Below are 18,710 nucleotides of genomic sequence, written 5' to 3' on the forward strand. Positions count from 1 at the left end.
TGGTGGGATACGGGGTAGCCCATAAAATGGGTGAGAACATGAAGTAGTGTCAGGGCGGCACGGTGGCACAGTAGATAGCACTGCTGCCTCACAGTGCCAGGGACCCAGGTTCAATTCCGACCTCAGTGACTGTCTCAGTGGAGTTTGCATGTTCTCCCTGTGTCTGTGTGGGTTTCCTCCGGGTGCTCCAGTTTCCTCCCACAGTCCAAAGATGTGCAGGTTCGGTGGATTGGCCATGCTAAATTGCCCCTTATTGTCCAAAAGGCTAGGTGGGGTTATGGGGTGGGGGCCTGACCCCAGGTAGGGTGCTCTTTCAGAGGGTGGATGCAGACTCGATGGGCCGACTGGCCTCCTTCTGCGCTATTGGGATTCTATGAGTCAGCATTGGTGGAGATAAAATAACTAGGCTTAGAAAATACTGAAGGGAGTAGTTTATAAGCTCCCCATCAATAGCTATATTTTTGGACAACAAGAAATAAGAGGAAAAAAGGCAGTGCGACAATTGTGGAGAACTTTAATCTTCATATAGACTGGACAAAGCAATTTGAAGTAAATGTACTTTTAAGGTGAGTTTATTGCATACGTTAGAGAAATTTCCCTGCAACAATATCTCGTGGACCACACCTGGGAAAATGCTATTTTAAATCTTGTTTTTTAATGTGACAGGACTTATTCCTAATCGTATAGTGAAAATCTCTGGGAAAGAGTGATCATATTATGATGGAATTTCACAATGGTCTGAATTGTACCAGCCCTCTGGAGACAAGCTGGAAGGCAGGCGACCTAATAAAATAGCAGCGGAAGGCATCAGGAGGGGAGCCTGATGTCCTCCGACCACTATGACATAGTCTCAACAGCCCGAAAAGGCAGTAGTGTAGCTGTCTGCTGACTGGAGACAGGCAGCCAATTAAGCGATGTAATTGTTTTTTTGTTTATAATCTTTATTGTCACAAGTAGGCTTAAAAAAACACTGCAATGAAGTTACTGTGAAAAGCCCCTAGTCGCCACATTCCGGCACCTGTTCCGGTACACAGGGGTAGAATTCAGAATGTCCAATTCACCTAACAAGCATGTCTTTCAGGACTTGTGGGAGGAAACCGGAGCACCCAGGGGAAACCCACGCAGGCATGGGGAGAACTTGCAAACTCTACACAGATAGTAACCCAAATTGGGAATTGAACTGGGACCCTGGAGCTAACAGTACTAACCACTGTGCTAGTAATTAATGGTTACTTTCCAATGGGCCACCCTGAAAGCAATGGCCATCCTCACAGCCCTGACGCCACCACTTGATGATTCAACCCTTCCAATCACCAGGACATGCCTAGCATCAGCACAGTGAAAAACATTTATGGTCCTTGAGGACACCACAAGATGGAATTCTCTCCTTTTGTGAGGGCCACGAAAAATCCAGCATGAGTTTTCAGGATACAAAGAAATAACATTTATTTACAATAACATATATATACACACAACAGCAGCAGTAACTTCCCTTTCTGCTCACTCCTCTCTCTCTGCTGGTTCCAAACTGGCCAGCTTTATTTATGCAGGGAGCCTGCTAATGATTTCTCTGCCCCCCTCATTGGGGAAGCTCATGCTCCCATAGAATTGTGGGATTGTCATTAGTCCCCAGCCAATGGTAAGCAGGCAGGTTATAACATCCCTCCCCACCAAAGTCCAAGGAATCCACTGAAGACCCTGGCGAAGGAGGGTGTCGGACTCGTTTTGCTGCAGGCCGGACACCATTTGCATGAGGCGCTGGATCGGGCGGCGTGTAACGAGATGGAGACTTGCGCTTCTGTGATGAACGGCGTAACGGTTGTACATCCACGGCCCGTGGGCCCGAGGATTCCCCCTCTGAGGTGTCTTGTGTCTCCATCTCGGAGTCAGAGTCTGCTGCCTCCGTCATCTCTGCGTCTCTATCTCCAAGCGGTTCTGTCACGACCTGCGCAGGCTTTGAGTGAGGCACCAGAGGAAGATTGTGAGGAATACTTTCCATTGTGTCTGGTCTCTGTGGCTGTAGAAATGAGCTCCTGGGGCGGGGAATCTTTGGAAGGAATAGTCTTCTGGACCGAACATGGTCTACATGTTTGCGCTGGAGTCTACCCTGGGCTTGCACCTGGTAAGAGATAGGGCCCGTTTGGCGAAAGATTACGCCAGGGACCCACTGGGCACCACCAGCAAAATTCCGAACGAACACTGGGTCACCGGGTGTAAACTGCCGAATCGGCCGATGCCAAGAAAAACCATGTCCCTGCCATTCTTGTGTGCGGCGTACTTTTGCGCCAATGTCCGGGAAAACCATGCTAAGGCGGGTACGAAGTCTCCGGCCCATTAGGAGTTCTGCGGGAGCTACCCCAGTCACCGCATGGGGGGTGGTCCTATATGAAAACAAAAAATGAGCAAGTCTCGTGTCCATCGACCCGGAAGACTGTTTCTTGAGGCCTCGTTTGAATGTCTGCACTGCGCGCTCCGCCAACCCATTTGAAGCCGGGTGGTAAGGGGCAGTGCGGATATGGCGTAAGCCGTTCATCTTCATGAACCTCGCAAACTCCTCACTTGTAAACAAAGTGCCGTTGTCCGTGTGTTCCTCGTGGCGATGGTGCTAGCCCCTCTACAGTTGCGGAATTGATCTTGGTTCGGTGTCAGTTTTGCTGTTGTCGAAGTCCACAAATTCAGCCCCCGGCATCAACACTTAGTCTCAGGAAAAGAGAACCCAGCCCCATACTCTTGAAACTCCTTTTGCTTCAGGCAGATATCTAGCATTACAAGGTTCACTCCGAAGATACTTCTAACTTTCCAGTAGGCTTACTTCTTCCAGTTGTGTCAGGTTGGATCTTCTGGTGTACTTCATATATTATCCTAGACCACCTGAATAAGCCAATTTCTACCAACAAAGCCACATTCAAACATAAGAGAGCAACAACAGGACACTTAGCATAATTAGCCAAAGTCAAAGGGTGAATTTTCAGTTCCCGCCAATGGGGAATTTGGTGGTGGGCAGGAGTGGAAAGTTAGGAGAGAAGCCTGTCATATCCTGCACCCGCACAGAACTTGCGAGGTAGGAACAATTATAGTCCCTGTGTCCCGTGCACAATACAGGCTACCCCGTTACGAGGGCAGGGGAAGCTCAGTTAACATTGTATATAAGGTGGGCCAGTTCAGGCCTGCTTGGATACCACTGGGAGCAGTGTACCTTACACCCTTGTAAATAAATCTTTGTTTCTTTTGTTACAGGTGTGGATTCCCCGTGTCTTCATAAAAAAAATCAAAAAGTTGGATTTCTGCTGGCAGGAAGACATTGGAGGTTGATAGTGAGCTGGTTTTCCCACTGATCCACATCAGGCACTCCATTTGCAAGAATTCACATGTCATGAATATTCATTAAAAACCCAAGTTGCTGGAATCACCTTCTCCCTCCTAATTATGTGCTACGCCAGCAGACCGGTCTGAATCACAACCGGATATGAGTGGCGTGTAGCTGTCCACTTCACTCATTACTTTCAGGTGAGTGCAGCCAGATCAGCAACAACACTGCTCTGGGTCATCAGTGATGCCAAATAAGCAGTGTTAGACCAGACTGTTGGAGGTGCCTGATTGGGCTCAAGGTGGGCACCATGGTTGCGCAGTACGGCTACTCACAGTGGTTGCCTGCTGTGTGCAGTCAGGCTACTCATGGTGGGTGCCATAGGTGTGCAGGAAGGCAGCTCACAATGTCTGCTGCGCTTCTCCTGGAGGAGAGTGCCTTGGATCTCAGACAGAGACCAACATGGTGACTGGGGGTGAGATGGAGACATAAGGGTGAAGGATGTCAGGGAGGATGGTTTTGGTTGGGGGATGGGTTGTTGGGGAATGATGGTAGGTCGAGAGAACATTGGGGGTGGGAAAGGTGGAAACTGCCATTGAAGATTAAAATGCAGACAAAGTGGGGGTCAGTTGGATTCATTTGGCAGAAATGGTTATTTGTGTGGCACAAGAGGACGGGTTGCACAAGAGACTCATGGAGGGGGTGAAGGATATGATGCTGTGATCAGTCCGGAGGGAGCTGTGGGGCTGAGTGACAAGCCGTCATAGTTCAGGTACTGAGGCCAAAAGTTCAGGGTATGAGATTAAAGGCAGTCTGGGGCTCTGTGGGCCATGCTACAAGTCTATACATCATTATACACGTCATGGTTGCTCTCCAAGCAAGACCTATGTGCTCAATGGGGGTCAGGTACACCTTGGGGTATGGGCTGTGATCATAGTCTCACGCCCAGTGGTGATGGGGTTGTCTGGCTCATTACTGGGCTGCTGGTGGGATGGTTTAATGACCAGGAAGCCAGTGGAGGGAAGAACATAGATTTTATTTAAGGTCACATAAAGTCTGTCAACAGGTAGCAAATTATTTACACTGCACAATTCCACTGGGACAACTGACATGCAGGTCCATGTCCAGGCTGACCTATTAACTCGATTCTTTTGAGCCCCAGCTGGGTGGGCCTCTGCCCAATAGTGGGGAAGCTCATATTCCACGAGCCCCAGAGAGAGATCAATCATGATTTCCCCGGGCCGCGTGTGGATTATCACATCCTTCCCCCGCCAAGCCCAAACGTTCCCCCTCTGCAACCAGCTGAGGAGGCCTTCTGCACCACTTTGCACATGTCTGTGCTTCCGTCAGCGATAGGTCTGGGTTGGGTGGTGTGTGACAGTTAGTAGACTGCCTTTTTCTCGATACAGTTATGACATCGTCCATCAGTGTGGATGCAAAAATGCCCATTTCTGAGTCGAAGTCGTCCTTGTTTTAATGGTCCAAGTATTGGGCCACGAAGGGTTGCACGCCTTGGCTAAGGAGTGGTTCCCAGGGAGGTGGAAGTACCGACGTCCCTGGCCGGCCATCCTCTCGTACAGGCTCGCATCTCTTCAGATGGTTAAGATGGTTCTGCAGAGTCTTTCTTTTGACCTTAGCCTTGTAGGGTATGTGTTCTATTCGCTCCAATATAGCCCCTCTCCGAAGTTGCGGACGTAAACTGCAGCCCCTGGTAGAACATTTCGCCCTGACGTCCTGTGGTCATGAAACATCGTTACGAATCTTGCTGCAGTTCTACTTTCCTGCCCAGGTTTGGGTAAGTCAAGCTTAATCGGGTTCTCAGGCATCATCCCATCAGCAGCTCCACTGGTGCCACCCCAGTTGTAACATGTGGCGTAGTCCTATAGTTGAAAAGGAATCTCGTCTGTCAAGTGTCCAGGGAGCCCACGGTCTGCTTTCGCAAGCCTTGCTTAAATGTTTGGACCACCCATTCGGCCAGGCCATTAGATGACGGGTGGTACGGGGCAGTTCAGATATGTCTGATCCAGTTCATATCTGGAAATATGAACAGTGTCCCGCTATTGGTGATCAGCACTTCAGGAATACCTTGAGTGCTGAATGAGCACCTTAGCTTCTCGATGGTGGCCTTCGATATGGTGGAGGCCATCCTATACACATCAATCCACTTAGAATGGGCATCCATAATGATTTGAAACTTGGACCCCATAAAAAGCCCAGCGAAATCCGCAGGCAGCCTTATCCAAGGATGCCCTGTCCATTCCCAGGGTTGAAGAGAGGCTGAAGGTGGGAGTTCCTGGTGCTGCTCCTGACATTCCGTGCAACTTCACACAATTCGTCAGATGTCTCCATTGATTCCTGGCCACCAGATGTAGCATCGTGCCAGCACCTTCATTTTTGTAGCCCCTGGGTGACCCTTGTGTAAGTCCTGCAGGATCAATTCCTGACCTGGCAGTGGGATAACCACACGTGCTCCCCACAGGAGGATGCCATCTTCGACACTCAGTTCCTGCTTCTTTTGGACATAGAGCTATAGGGCTACTGGGGGATTCCCTCATAATCCGCCATGCAGTAACATGTTGCAGTGCTTCACCAATTTGGTGTCCTGCATCCATGCACGTATCCGTACAGCAGTCACCATCGGAGTGTCCATCAAATTTAGTGCCACCTTGACTTCATCCGCCACAGGTGGAGATGGGAGGACTCACGGGCAGCGTAAGATGACTGAGGGCGTTAGCGTGGTTTACCTGGACCCCTGGACGATGTTCAAAGTACATTAAAACACTGCCAGTAAAAATGGCCAGTGCTGAATTAGGGCCGAGTCTATAGGGGGGGGGAAATCACCTTGTCCTCCTTAAAGAGACCTGGCAGTGGCTTCTGGCCGATGATTATGAAGAAGTGTCGCCCGTACACATACTGATGAAATTGCCAAAGTATTGCTGAAATTGTACAGGTCATTGGTGAGACCACACCTGGAGGACTATAGTGTATAGCTTTGGTCTCTACGCTTAAAGAAGGATATTCTTGCCTTAGAGGGGTTGCAATGAAGGTTCACAAGATTGATTTCTGGATTTGGAAGGATAGCCTATAAAAAGATATTGAAAAAAAATGAGTTGGGGGGGTGGGACTTGAAGGAAATTAGGAGATATAGAAATTGGGCAGGAGAATGGAGCTGAGGTTGTGATCAGCCATTATCTTACTGAATGGTGGAGCTCGGTCCTATGTTTTTATATTTCTGAACCAGCAATCATTACAAACACCACTGCAGGCTGGTCAAAAGATGCAAGAAGACTTCTTAATAATATCATTTCTGTGGAGCTAGGGGACCTGCTTCTCCTGTTTCCATAAATATACATTGTGCTGCCACTAACCCTAGTTCAGCAACTCTGCTTCCTCTTCCTATCTCAGGACCCATTGCCAGAACAGATTGGCCTTCACTGGCCAGCTGCAATGTGGTGTCTGTAATCTGTTAACCTGCAGCTCTTCAGTTTAATGCAACTGGAGACCAATTTCGAAGGACTTTCTTGGGTTATGGTGTCGACAATGAGCAGAGGTCATAAATTGTTCAAAATCCAGCCCTGTTATCTTCATGTTTCCCCCAATATTTCCAGGATTTCATGCAAGAAGTGACATGAAACTGATTTGCCGAACAATGGCCAGAGAATACAAATGGCATACATTACCTGGAAACAGGTTAAATACAGCATATAGTAAAATGAACTTCAGATAGCAATTAAAGCAAAGAATGCAAAGAGACCCGAGGCTCAACTGAAAACTGGCATTTCATTCAATAAAGGATAGAAACGCAGCATAAAGGAGACAGTGGAAATGCACCTGGCACCTGTACTCAAGGGGAGTGAATTCAGGACAAAAGACTTGGAGACAAAGGGCGCAGTCTAATGGAATTTTGAGTGTGGTAGTGAGCGGGAATTGCCGGGTGTTTAACGACGGCCGACCCGGTGAGGCTGTCACCGGTATCTAATGTTAATTAGGGCATTTAATGATGCCCCACGGGTTTTACGCTGGAACTAGCTGCCAGCCAGCTGCAGTCCACCAGAGGCATCAGAACCGCATTTTCAGCAGTCCGATGCACCGCTCAATGGAGGGCCTGGGTGGCCACATGGGCCTCGTTATATTGGTCTCTGACCTCCGTACTGGCGTCATTAGCCAAGACCTCAGCAGAATCTCCCAAGAGCCAAACAGTCATTCTCAGGTGACCCTCAAAGATGCTGGGAATCTCCGACTGTCCCACGATGTAGCTGTCATGCATACTCCATAGGAAGCGTGCACACATGTGCATGATTTTGAGGTGGTGGTCGTACACGTGATGAGCGTGTAACCCTTTCTGTTAATGAAGGGTGCTCCCGGATTTCCCACTGCACGCAAGGGAACATGCGTGCCAACCATTACCGCTGGACCTGGGGCATCCCAGCGACCAGGCGGCACAGTAGCACTGTGAAGCAACAGTGCTAACCATTGTGCTACTGTGCTGCCCTCCATTGCAGTGTTAATGTAAGTCTACTTGTGACACTAATAAAGCACTGTTGCTTCACAGCGCAAGGGTCCCAGGTTCAATTCCTGGCTTGGGTCACTGTCTGTGCAGAGTCTGCACGTTCTCCCCATGTCTTCATGGGCTTCCTCCGGGTGCTCGGTTTTCCTCCAACAAGTCCTGAAAGACGTGCTGTTAGGTGAATTGGACATTCTGAATTCTCCCTCAGTGTGCCCGAACAGGCGCCTGAGTGTGGCGACTAGGGGATTTTCACAGTAACTTAATTGCAATGTTAATGTAAGCCTACTTGTGACACCAATAAAGATTATTATAGAATACCAGTGCCTGGGCATCTTAATGGGCTTGGTGCAGGTCAATGTTCATATCGTCAGCTGCACGGGCCTATAGGGCATCCGTGCTTTCATGGATGCACTTGTGGGCTGCTGGCTGGGATGTACCGCACAAGTGCCCACTCAAGCCCTGGAATAAGCCTGAGGCATAAATGTTCAGGGCTGTAGTGACCTTGCTGGCCATCAGGAATGGCTAACCTCCTCCTCCATTTGTTGCGGCACATGCTGTCCAACATCTCTTCAAATGGCCAGCAATGTCTGTCCACCTTGGGTCAGCGTCGGCCGCACCCTCTGGGTCCCTCCCTGGCCTGATGGGCGGACGGGTCCTCAGGGTGTGGGGCGAGCCCCCTGCACATGGGCGCAGGACCCCAGACCCCTGCGGGAACAGTACTGGGACCGGGCTCAGGCACCCCTCCTTGATCCACACCTACCGTCTGGTCGCCTGGATGTCCCCAATACTGAGGCCCAGTTAGAATTAGAATTAGAACAGTACAGCACAGAACAGGCCCTTCGGCCCTCGATGTTGTGCCGAGCAATGATCACCCTACTCAAGCCCACGTATACCTATCCCAGTAACCCAACAACCCCCATTAACCTTATTGTTTAGGACACTAAGGGCAATTTAGCTTGGCCAATCCACCTAACCCGCACATCTTTGGACTGTGGGAGGTAACCGGCGCACCCGGAGGAAACCCACGCACACACGGGGAGGATGTGCAGACTCCGCACAGACAGTGACCCAGCCGGGAACTGAACCTGGGACCCTGGAGCTGTGAAGCATTTATGCTAACCACCATGCTACCGTGCTGCCCAAAGTTCTTGGATGTTTGACTGTTGGCTGCTGCCCCTACGGCGTTGGAGCCTCCAGTGTTCAGGCAAAGTGGCCTGGCCTCCCAGTCTGACTGGGACGCCAGGCAGTAACACCTACCTGTGACATGGCATGTCTACCCACAGGAATCCACTTGGGTGCTGTGAAGTGCTCACATTACTAATATTGCCACCTCCCTATTAGCGGTAGCCTTCAGCTTTGCGGCCAGAGGCCACCATGGTTACTGGGTGTTAAAGTGACCTGCACCGTATTACCATGGACAGGGCCCTTGCCTGGAGGGATGGACAGGCAGAATCTGAATTTACCCCTGTATAGGTATACACGATCTGCGGGGTGGCATGTTGGACCCATGGGTGATGAGCCCCTCGCCCTCCCCAGCCCACCCCACCGAGCACTGGGGCAGCAGCTCCCCTACCCCTGGGCTGATTGTCCAATCTCCAAGATGTGTACTCACCTCCTCTGATCCCCTCAGCAACCATTGTGGTAGTTTCACGTTTTTAAATAGGTGTGCTGAAGGGTGCCCGTGTGGCCACTTGCTGGGCAGCTGGTTAGGTCACAGGAAGCTGTTACATTGGGTCCTTCCCGTTAATTGGATGGAGGTTGTCCTTCATTGGTGATTATTGGTTTCTCACCATGCCACAGCGGGATCTGGCTCTTGCCAACGGGATTGGGCCTGTTAGATCAGAAACTGACCGGCAGCCGGCACGTTCCCGATTTCAGACACTCCTGTGATCTAAGCGGCTTACTTGGATTCGTGCCCAGCCTGACTTAGCTATAAGATCACACCCAAAGACTATTTTTTATCACCTGGCTGATGACATTTAGTGTTTGTCTATGACACCAATGGAACACACGTGCAGCAAAGTCCATTCAACCAGTCGACTCATCTTTACCCACTGATGGAATTCTGAAGGTTCACGTGACTGAGATGGATCTGCAGATTATTCTATTTTGTTAATGTATTTTATTACAAACATGTGTCAAAACAGGTTACAGCAAATAACCCCAGGAATCATACGTCCCAGCAATCAACTATACAATCTGTACAGAGTTTATCCCTATTTCAATCCCCTCCCCCGCCCACCCCACCCCTGTGACGAACAGCTCCTCAAACACGGTCACAAACATCCCCCACCTTTTCTCAAACCCCCCTGCAGAGCCCCTTAACTTAACTTTATCTTCTCCAACCGCAGGAAGTCGTACAGGTCACCCAACCAAGCCACTACCCCCGGTGGCGGTGCCGGCTGCCACTCCAATAAAATTTGTTGCCGTGCAATCAGAGAGGCGAAGGTCACAATATCAGCCTTCCTCCTCTCCATGAGCTCCGGCTTCTCTGAAACCCCAAATATCGCCACCAAAGGGTCCGGGTCCACCTCCTCCTCCACTATCCTGGCTAAGACCACGAACACTCCCGCCCAGAATCGCCCTAATTCTTTGCAACCCACAACATATGCGCGTGATTCGCTGGCCCCCGCCCACACCTCTCACGCTCATCTGCTAACCCCTGAAAGAACCCGAGTCATATGCACCCTGTGCACCACCTTAAACTGTATCAGGCTCATCCTTGCACAAGAGGAGGTCCCGTTTACCCTACACAGTGCCTCACTCCATACTCTGCAATTGATCTCACCTCCCAACTCCGCTTCCCATTTCTCCTTGATCTTTACCACCGGTCGCCTCCCTACTCCCCCAGGCACTTGTATATATCCCCAATTCTTCCCTCCCCTTCCACATCCAGAAGCAGAAGTCGCTCCAGCAGGGTGTATCCCTGCAACCTAGAGAACCTCCTCCAGACCTTTAGCACAAAGTCCCTAACCTCTGAAGAATATTCTGGCTCAGTCTCTAGTATAGAGGCAATTGACTGACTGTAGCAGAATTTCACGTTATGAAGTGCAGGGAACCACCAAAGCTTCCAAATTTATCAGGCGCTCATGGCATGCCAAGGACAATACATTGACAGCTGCAAGCAACATTCATACGTAAATGATTAAGGAGACCTTCACTTTATATAACATCTGTCTATTCCTATCTACTTTTTCCCTTTTCCATTAACAAGATGCCTCCACCTGCAGTCACTCCTGTGTGAAACTGATTTATGGTGTTGCTAGGTCTTGCTACCTCATCCTAATCACCGCATTAGTTAAAAGTACACCTTCCAATCATAGAATATTTATTTGTGTTTCCCTCCCTCCCTTCCTCTTTCTCTGAATGCTTTATGTACTGTTTGGTTCCACCATGGTGCCAACATGTGATGCACTAAGCCTCTTACGTGCATTCACATATCATATATGTAAAGCCCTAGTGTGAACAAGCAAAGAAACAAAAGAGAATTACAGGTACTGGAAACCATGCCAAACTATGAGAAGAAATACAACCACGGAGTGTGGCATGACTCTTTGAGCATTTGTGACAGAGAAGACATTGATTGATTGGTGCTGCCCTGTGAGCTCCCAATTGGAAGCAGGAGATCAGTACCACGAGATCTGTATAAGGAGAGACAATGAGATTTCATCAGCGAAACCTCAAGGAACAACATCGCAGAAGGAAGAAGCCTCAAGCCTCCAGCTTGATGATGGAGTCCGATCCCCATTTATGCCTGGTCAGTGTGATGGGGTAATGACGTCCTCCACAAGTCCACTACTAGGAGTTTAACCTATGCTTGTGAATTTGTTACAGTAGCAAAGGAAGGTAGAATCATTTATGTGCTTGTGATTCAAAGTAGTGATCAGCATTGTGATTTTATCTTGTGTTTGATGGAACCATCAATTCACGAGACACGTGCTTTAAGATATGAACAGTGGTTTTAATCTACTTACTACAGAGCCAGCCTGTTACCCGTTGAACTCTCGATGAACTGCAGGCTGGCTCTGGACACGGTTATTTATCCAGCAGTCTAGGGGGAGGAGTCGTGGGTGGAGCCAAGGGTGGAGCCCTGTACAAACCCCTGAGCATTCCCAGAGCTACACCCCCTAGTGGCCGGATAACGCTACTGCGCTTACAATGGTATTGGTAAATACAGTGTGAATTACTAAGTTAAATTCACCACATTCACCCCCTGCAAAAAAATCAAGTCCGGCGGGGGTGGTGGTCTACAAAGTAAGTCTGTCCAGTGGCCGAACTGTCCGCAGTGATCTGCGGAACACCGGGGTTGCAGCCTCTTGCGGTGGCTGGGTGGGTGTTGTGTGCTGTGGTATAATGGCGGACTCCAGGGAGGGTTGTGTCCGAGCTTCATACTCTTCTGGTTCGAACGGGGACTGGGGGCGCTGGGGGCTGGCCGGCGTGGGTGCACGGAACTGATGGAGCGAGCTTGTGGGCTCGGGGGCGCGAGGGGGCGGCAGCATGAGGTGTAGGGTGAGGGGTCCTCCTGTGGGGGTAGAGGGGGCACTGGATCCGGCGGGTGCCAGATCCCGGAGGGATACTGTGTCCTGGCGCCCGTCAGGGATCTCGATGAAGGCGTACTGGGGGTTGGAGTGGAGCAGGCACACCTTCTCAACAAGGGGGTCGGTTTTGTGTGCCCTGACATGTTTCCTCAGGAGTACCTGGCCCGGTGTCCTCAGCCATGCCGGAAGTGAGACTCCCGTGGTAGTGCCCCTGGAAAAAATGAAGAGCCTCTCGTGAGGGGTCTGATTGGTCGCTGTGCATAAGAGGGACCGAATAGCGTGGAGCGCGTCTGGGAGGACTTCCTGCCTCTGGGAGACTTGGAGCTTTCTAGACCGGAGGGTCAGTAGGACGGTCTTCCAGGTTCTTCCTAGGTTCAAAGGGCCTAGAAGCCTTGACCAGGTGGGCCCTGTCTGGTCTATAGAATTGCGGTTTGCACTCCGCACAGATCGGGCACTCCCTGGTGACTGCTTTTACCTCCTCATTGGAGAAAGGCAGGTTTCGGGCTCTGATGTAGTGGGCGAGCCGGGTGACCCCCGGGTGGCAGAGGTCGTTGTGGGTGACTTTCAGTCGGTCAATCTGCGTGCTGGCACATGTCCCGCGGGATAGGGCATCCGGAGGCTCGTTGAGCTTCCCGTGTCGATACTTAATATCGTAATTATAGGTGGAGAGTTCGATCCTCCACCGAAGAATTTTATCATTTTTTATTTTGCCCCTTTGCGAGTTATCAAACATAAAGGCAACCGATCTTTGGTCGGTGATGAGGGTGAACCTCCTACCTGCGAGGTAGTGCCTCTAGTAACGAATAGCCTCGATGAACTTAATGCATTCTATGCTCGGTTCGAGCAGGTAACCAACAATCCGCTGTCGAGTGCCCCAGCAGCCCATAATTCACCCATACCCACCATCACAGTTTCCGAAGTCAGATCGGCCTTCCTGAAAGTGAACCCACGGAAGGCGATGGGCCCGGACGGGATCCCTGGTCGTGCACTCAGAGCCTGCGCATACCAGCTGGCAGAAGTATTCACAGACATCTTTAATCTATCCCTACTCCACTCCGGGGTCCCCACCTACTTCAAGAAGACCACCATCATACCGATACCAAAGAAGAACCAGGCAACATGCCTCAATGACTACTGCCCGGTGGCCCTGACGTCAGTTGTAATGAAGTGCTTCGAGAGGCTGATCATGAAGCGCATCACCTCCATACTCCCGGAACGCCTTGACCCACTTCAATTCGCATACCGTCGCAACCGGTCCACATCAGACGCCATTTCCCTGGCCCTACACTCATCCCTAGAGCATCTCGAAAACAAGGACTCCTACATCAGACTCCTATTTATTGACTACAGCTCCGCCTTCAACACCATAATCCCAGCCAAGCTCATATCAAAGCTCCAAAACCTAGGACTTGGCTCTCCACTCTGCAACTGGATCCTTGACTTTCTGACCAACAGACCACAGTCAGTAAGAATGAACACCAACACCTCCTCCACAATAGTCCTCAATACCAGTGCCCCACAGGGCTGCGTACTTAGCCCCCTACTCTACTCCCTGCACACACACGACTGCGTGGCAAAACTTGGTTCCAACTCCATCTACAAGTTTGCTGACGATACGACTATAGTGGGACGGATCTCGAATAACGACGAGTCCAAATACAGGAGGGAGATAGAGAACCTAGTGGAGTGGTGTAACGACAACAATCTCTCCCTCAATGCCAGCAAAACTAAAGAGCTGGTCATCAACTTCAGGAAGCAAAGTACTGTACACACCCCTGTCAGCATCAACGGAGCCGAGGTGGAGATGGTTAGCAGTTTCAAATTCCTAGGGGTGCACATCACGAAAAATCTATCCTGGTCCACTTACGTCGACGCTATCACCAAGAAAGCACAACAGCGCCTATACTTCCTCAGGAAACTAAGGAAATTCGGCATGTCCACATTAACCCTTACCAACTTTTACAGATGCACTATAGAAAGCATCCTATCGGGCTGCATCACAGCCTGGTATGGCAACTGCTCGGCCCAGGACCGCAAGGAACTTCAGAGAGTCGTGAATACCGCCCAGTCCATCACACGAACCTGCCTCCCATCCATTGATTCCATCTACACCTCCCGCTGCCGGGGGAAAGCGGGCAGCATAATCAAGGATCCCTCCCACCCGGCTTACTCACTTTTCCAACTTCTTCCATCGGGCAGGAGATTCAGAAGTCTGAGAACACGCATGAACAGACTCAAAAACAGCTTCTTCCCCACTGTCACCAGACTCCTAAATGACCCTCTTATTGACTGACCTCATTAACACTACACCCATGTCTGCTTCAACCGATGCCAATGCTTATGTAGTTTAATTGTATATCTTGTGTTGCCCTATTATGTATTCTCATGTATTTTCTTGAATTTTGTTTAATTCCCTTTTCTTCCATGTACTGAATGATCTGTTGAGCTGCTTGCAGAAAAATACTTTTCACTGTACCTCGGTACACGTGACAATAAACAAATCCAATCCAATCCAATCCAATGGCTTGTGCTTCTTTCTCGACTGAGGAGTGTCGGAGTTCTGAAGCGGAGAGGGTACGGGAGAAAAATGCAACGGGCCTCCCTGCCTGATTTAAAGTGGCTGCTAGAGCTACCTCTGAGGCGTCGCTCTCAACCTGGAATGGAGTGGATTCATCCACCGCCCGCATGGCCGCTTTGGCAATGTCCTCCTTGATGCAGTTGAAGGCCTGCCATACCTCAGCTGACAGGGGAAATCGTGTGGCCTTAAAGAGTGGGTGGGCTTTGACCGCATATTGAGGGACCCACTGGGCGTAGTAGGAGAAGAAGCCCAAGCACCGTTTGAGGGCCTTGGGGCAATGAGGGAGAGGGAGTTCTAAGAGGGGGCACATACGGTCCGGGTCGGGACCCAGGACTCCGTTTTCCACTAAGTAGCCGAGGATGGCCAGTCCGTTTGTGCGGATGTTGTAGCTGATGTTTAATTTCTGTGCCGTCTGGAAAAAACGGTGGAGGTTGGCGTCGTGGTCCTGCTGGTCATAGCCGCAGATGGTGACATTGTCCAAGTACGGAAACGTGGCCTGCAGTCCGTACTGGTCCACCATTCGGTCCATTGCTCGTTGGAACACCGAGACCCCATTAGTGACGCCGAAGGGGACCCAGAGGAAATGGAAGAGGCGGCCATCGGTATCGAATGCCGTGCAGTGGCAGTCCTCCGGGCGGATTGGGAGCTGGTGGTATGCAGACTTCAGATCCACCGTGGAAAAGAGCCGACACTGGGCGATCTGATTTACCATGTCTGCAATCCTGGGGAGGGGATACGCGTCGAGGAGCGTAAATCTATTTATGGTCTGACTATAGTTGACAACCATGCGGAATTTTTCCCTGGTCTTAACAACCACCACCTGAGCTCTCCAGGGACTATTGCTGGCCTCTATGATCCCCTCACTGAGAAGCCTTCGGACCTCTGATCTGATAAATACCCTATCCTGTAGGCTGTATCGCCTGCTACGAGTGGCTACGGGTTTACAGTCCTTTGTGAGATAGGCGAAGAGAGGAGGGGGGGAGATTTGCAGCATAGCGAGGTTGCAGATAGTGAGTGGGGGCAGGGGCCTGCCGAAGCTGAGGGTGAGGCTCTTAAGATTACACTGAAAATCTTGGTCTAATAAGAGTGGCGCGCAGAGGTCGGGCAAAACGTAGAGTTGAAATTTTGAGTAGCTAGCGCCTCGGATTGTGAGTGTCGCGGTGGTGCGCCCCTGGATCTGGACAGAATGGGAGCCTGAAGCGAGCGAGTTAGTTTGCCGCACGGGAAAAACGGGGAGCGAACAGCGTCTTACCAGGTCTGGGTGTATGAAGCTCTCAGTGCTCCTGGAGTCGAAAAGGCATGGCGTGTTGTACCCTTTGATTTGGACCTCTGCCATCGAATTTTGCAGATGCTTCGGACGTGATTGATCCAGGGTGACTGCGCCGAGTTGGGGGCCGCGTGACGAGCACCCGGGGAGGTCATGCTCTTCCGATGAGTTGTCCGAGCGTGGAGGTGCCGGTCGGGCCCGTGGGTCGCACGTGGCGGGTGGCGAGGAAGATGGCGTCCAAGATGGCGGCCCCCATGAGTCGCACGTGGCCGGCCGCGTGGTGGAGGTTTTCCAAGATGGCGGCCCCCATGAATCACACATGGCTGGAGGGGGCAGATTCGGGGCATAGGCCGCAGCGTTTCGGGCCCCGCGGGGCTGAGAGTGCGGGGAGCGGTTACTGCGAGTCTATGGGGAGTTGGAAACTGGGGCTCTTTTTGCGAGGCACACTCTAGCGTAATGCCCTTTTCGCCCGCAGCTGCTGCAGGTCTCGTTGCGGGCTGGGCAGTGCTGCCGCGGGTGCTGGTTCTGGCCGCAGGAATGGCAGGCTGGAGCAGCATAGTGGCTGGCTGGGGCAGCGTGGTGGCTGGGCGGCCGTGTAGCACAGGCCTGGGGGAGTCGCTGGTCGGGGGCCCATGATGGGGTTGCCGGGTCCGCGGGAAACGAGTTAAGGCTGCGGAAGGAGACCTCCATCGTGGTAGCAATTTCCGCAGTTGTTTCTAAGTCTTGGGCCCCCTTTTCCAGCAGTCGTTGGCGCACATAATTACACCTGAGGCCCGCTACAAAAACATCGCGTACAGCAAGTTCTCTATGTTCAGCCGTGGTAACCGCTTGATAGCTACAGTCATTCGGTAGATTATTGAGCTCTCTTAAAAATTCGGCGAGTGATTCTGTAGGCCGCTGGTGGCGAGTCGTGAACACTTGCCGTGCGTAAACTTCGTTAATGGGCCTTACATACATCTTATCGAGTATCGCTAGCGCTGCAGTGTATGAACCGGCCGAGTTTAGTTGCGTAGAGATTCTGTGGCTCACCCTCGCGTGCAGTAGACTTAACTTCTGTTCCTCTGTTGTTTCGGCTGTGCTCGCTTCTGCCATGTAGGCCTTAAAGCACCACAGCCAGTGGGAGAAGATTTCTTTTGCCTCTGCATCCTGTGGGTCGAGTTCCAGGCGTCCAGGCTTGAGGGCTGATTCCATGATCGATCCTGACTGTTCTTAAGTGGATTAAATTGATGGAACCATCAATTCACGAGACACGTGCTTTAAGATATGAACAGTGGTTTTAATCTACTTACTACAGAGCCAGCCTGTTACCCGTTGAACCCATTTTCAAATGGTACTCGAAATGGCTCGTTCTCCCACCCAAATGGCTTGTTATCCCATCCAAAACACACTTCTCCTAACCCCACAAAATCTTCAGATCAACTGCTCAGTAACATAGAACATTGAACATAGAACATACAGTGCAGAAGGAGACTATCGAGTCTGCACCGACCCACTTAAGCCCTCACTTCAACCCTATCCCCGGAACCTAATAATCACTCCATCCTTCTTGGACGCTAAGGGCAATTTATCATGGCCAATCCACCTAACCGGCACGTCTTTGGACTGTGGGAGGAAACCGGAGCATCCGCAGGAAACCCACGCAGACACAGGGAGAACGTGCAGACTCTGCACGGACAGTGACCTAGCAGAGAATCAAACCTGGGACCCTGGCGCTTTGAAGCCACAGTGCTATCCACTTGTGCTACCGTGCTGCCCCACGGTAGTTGTTCCATTCAAATCTAGTCTCGTCTAGAATTGCTTGTATGCGCTATCTGAGCAATGGAAGTCACTAAAACATATTTCAGAGAAGCCCAAGCACAAGAATAGTTCAGCTGTTGGGCGAGAGGAATAATCATTGCAGCCACCATCAGCCCGATCGGCACTCCATTTGAAAACCCCTCCACTGTATCATTTATTATTGATTTGTACTATGTTGTGTGACCATCAGTCTATCAAAGGAGAAACTCTGCTCAGGTTCTACTGGGTGAAAATGATTTTGTATCGGCGCACTTTTAATTGAGACTTTCCAATTCCATCCATTGATTATTGCAGCATTAATAAAGAGGCTGGTCACAGAAAATAGGTAGAAATTGTATTTTGACTCAACTGCTCACTTAATGTCCCAAAATAGGTGATAAGGGCAAAGTCAGCAGTGGTAATAATGTTCCGTTCAAACAGGTAAACAATTTATCTAAAGATTAGTTTTTGGGAAAGGGGTAGGTGGCAGGTACACCCTGCAAATAAAGGTCCACTTCTTATCATGCAGATCATCAAATCTATATCATACCCATATCGAAATAACTCACAAAACTGACTTGAATTCTCTGTTCTCTGCCCAAAGGTACAGTTCCACAATCTCCAACAGGTAGGCCCCAAGTCCACCCCAGCCAGAACAGGGATCAAATCCATGCAGCTGGCACCAATCTGGTACTAGCTAGCCAACTATGCCCCCCCCCCCCCCCCCCCCACCGGCC

Source organism: Scyliorhinus canicula, chromosome 7 (genome assembly GCF_902713615.1).
Source record: "Scyliorhinus canicula chromosome 7, sScyCan1.1, whole genome shotgun sequence".
NCBI classification, from domain to species: Eukaryota; Metazoa; Chordata; class Chondrichthyes; order Carcharhiniformes; family Scyliorhinidae; genus Scyliorhinus; species Scyliorhinus canicula.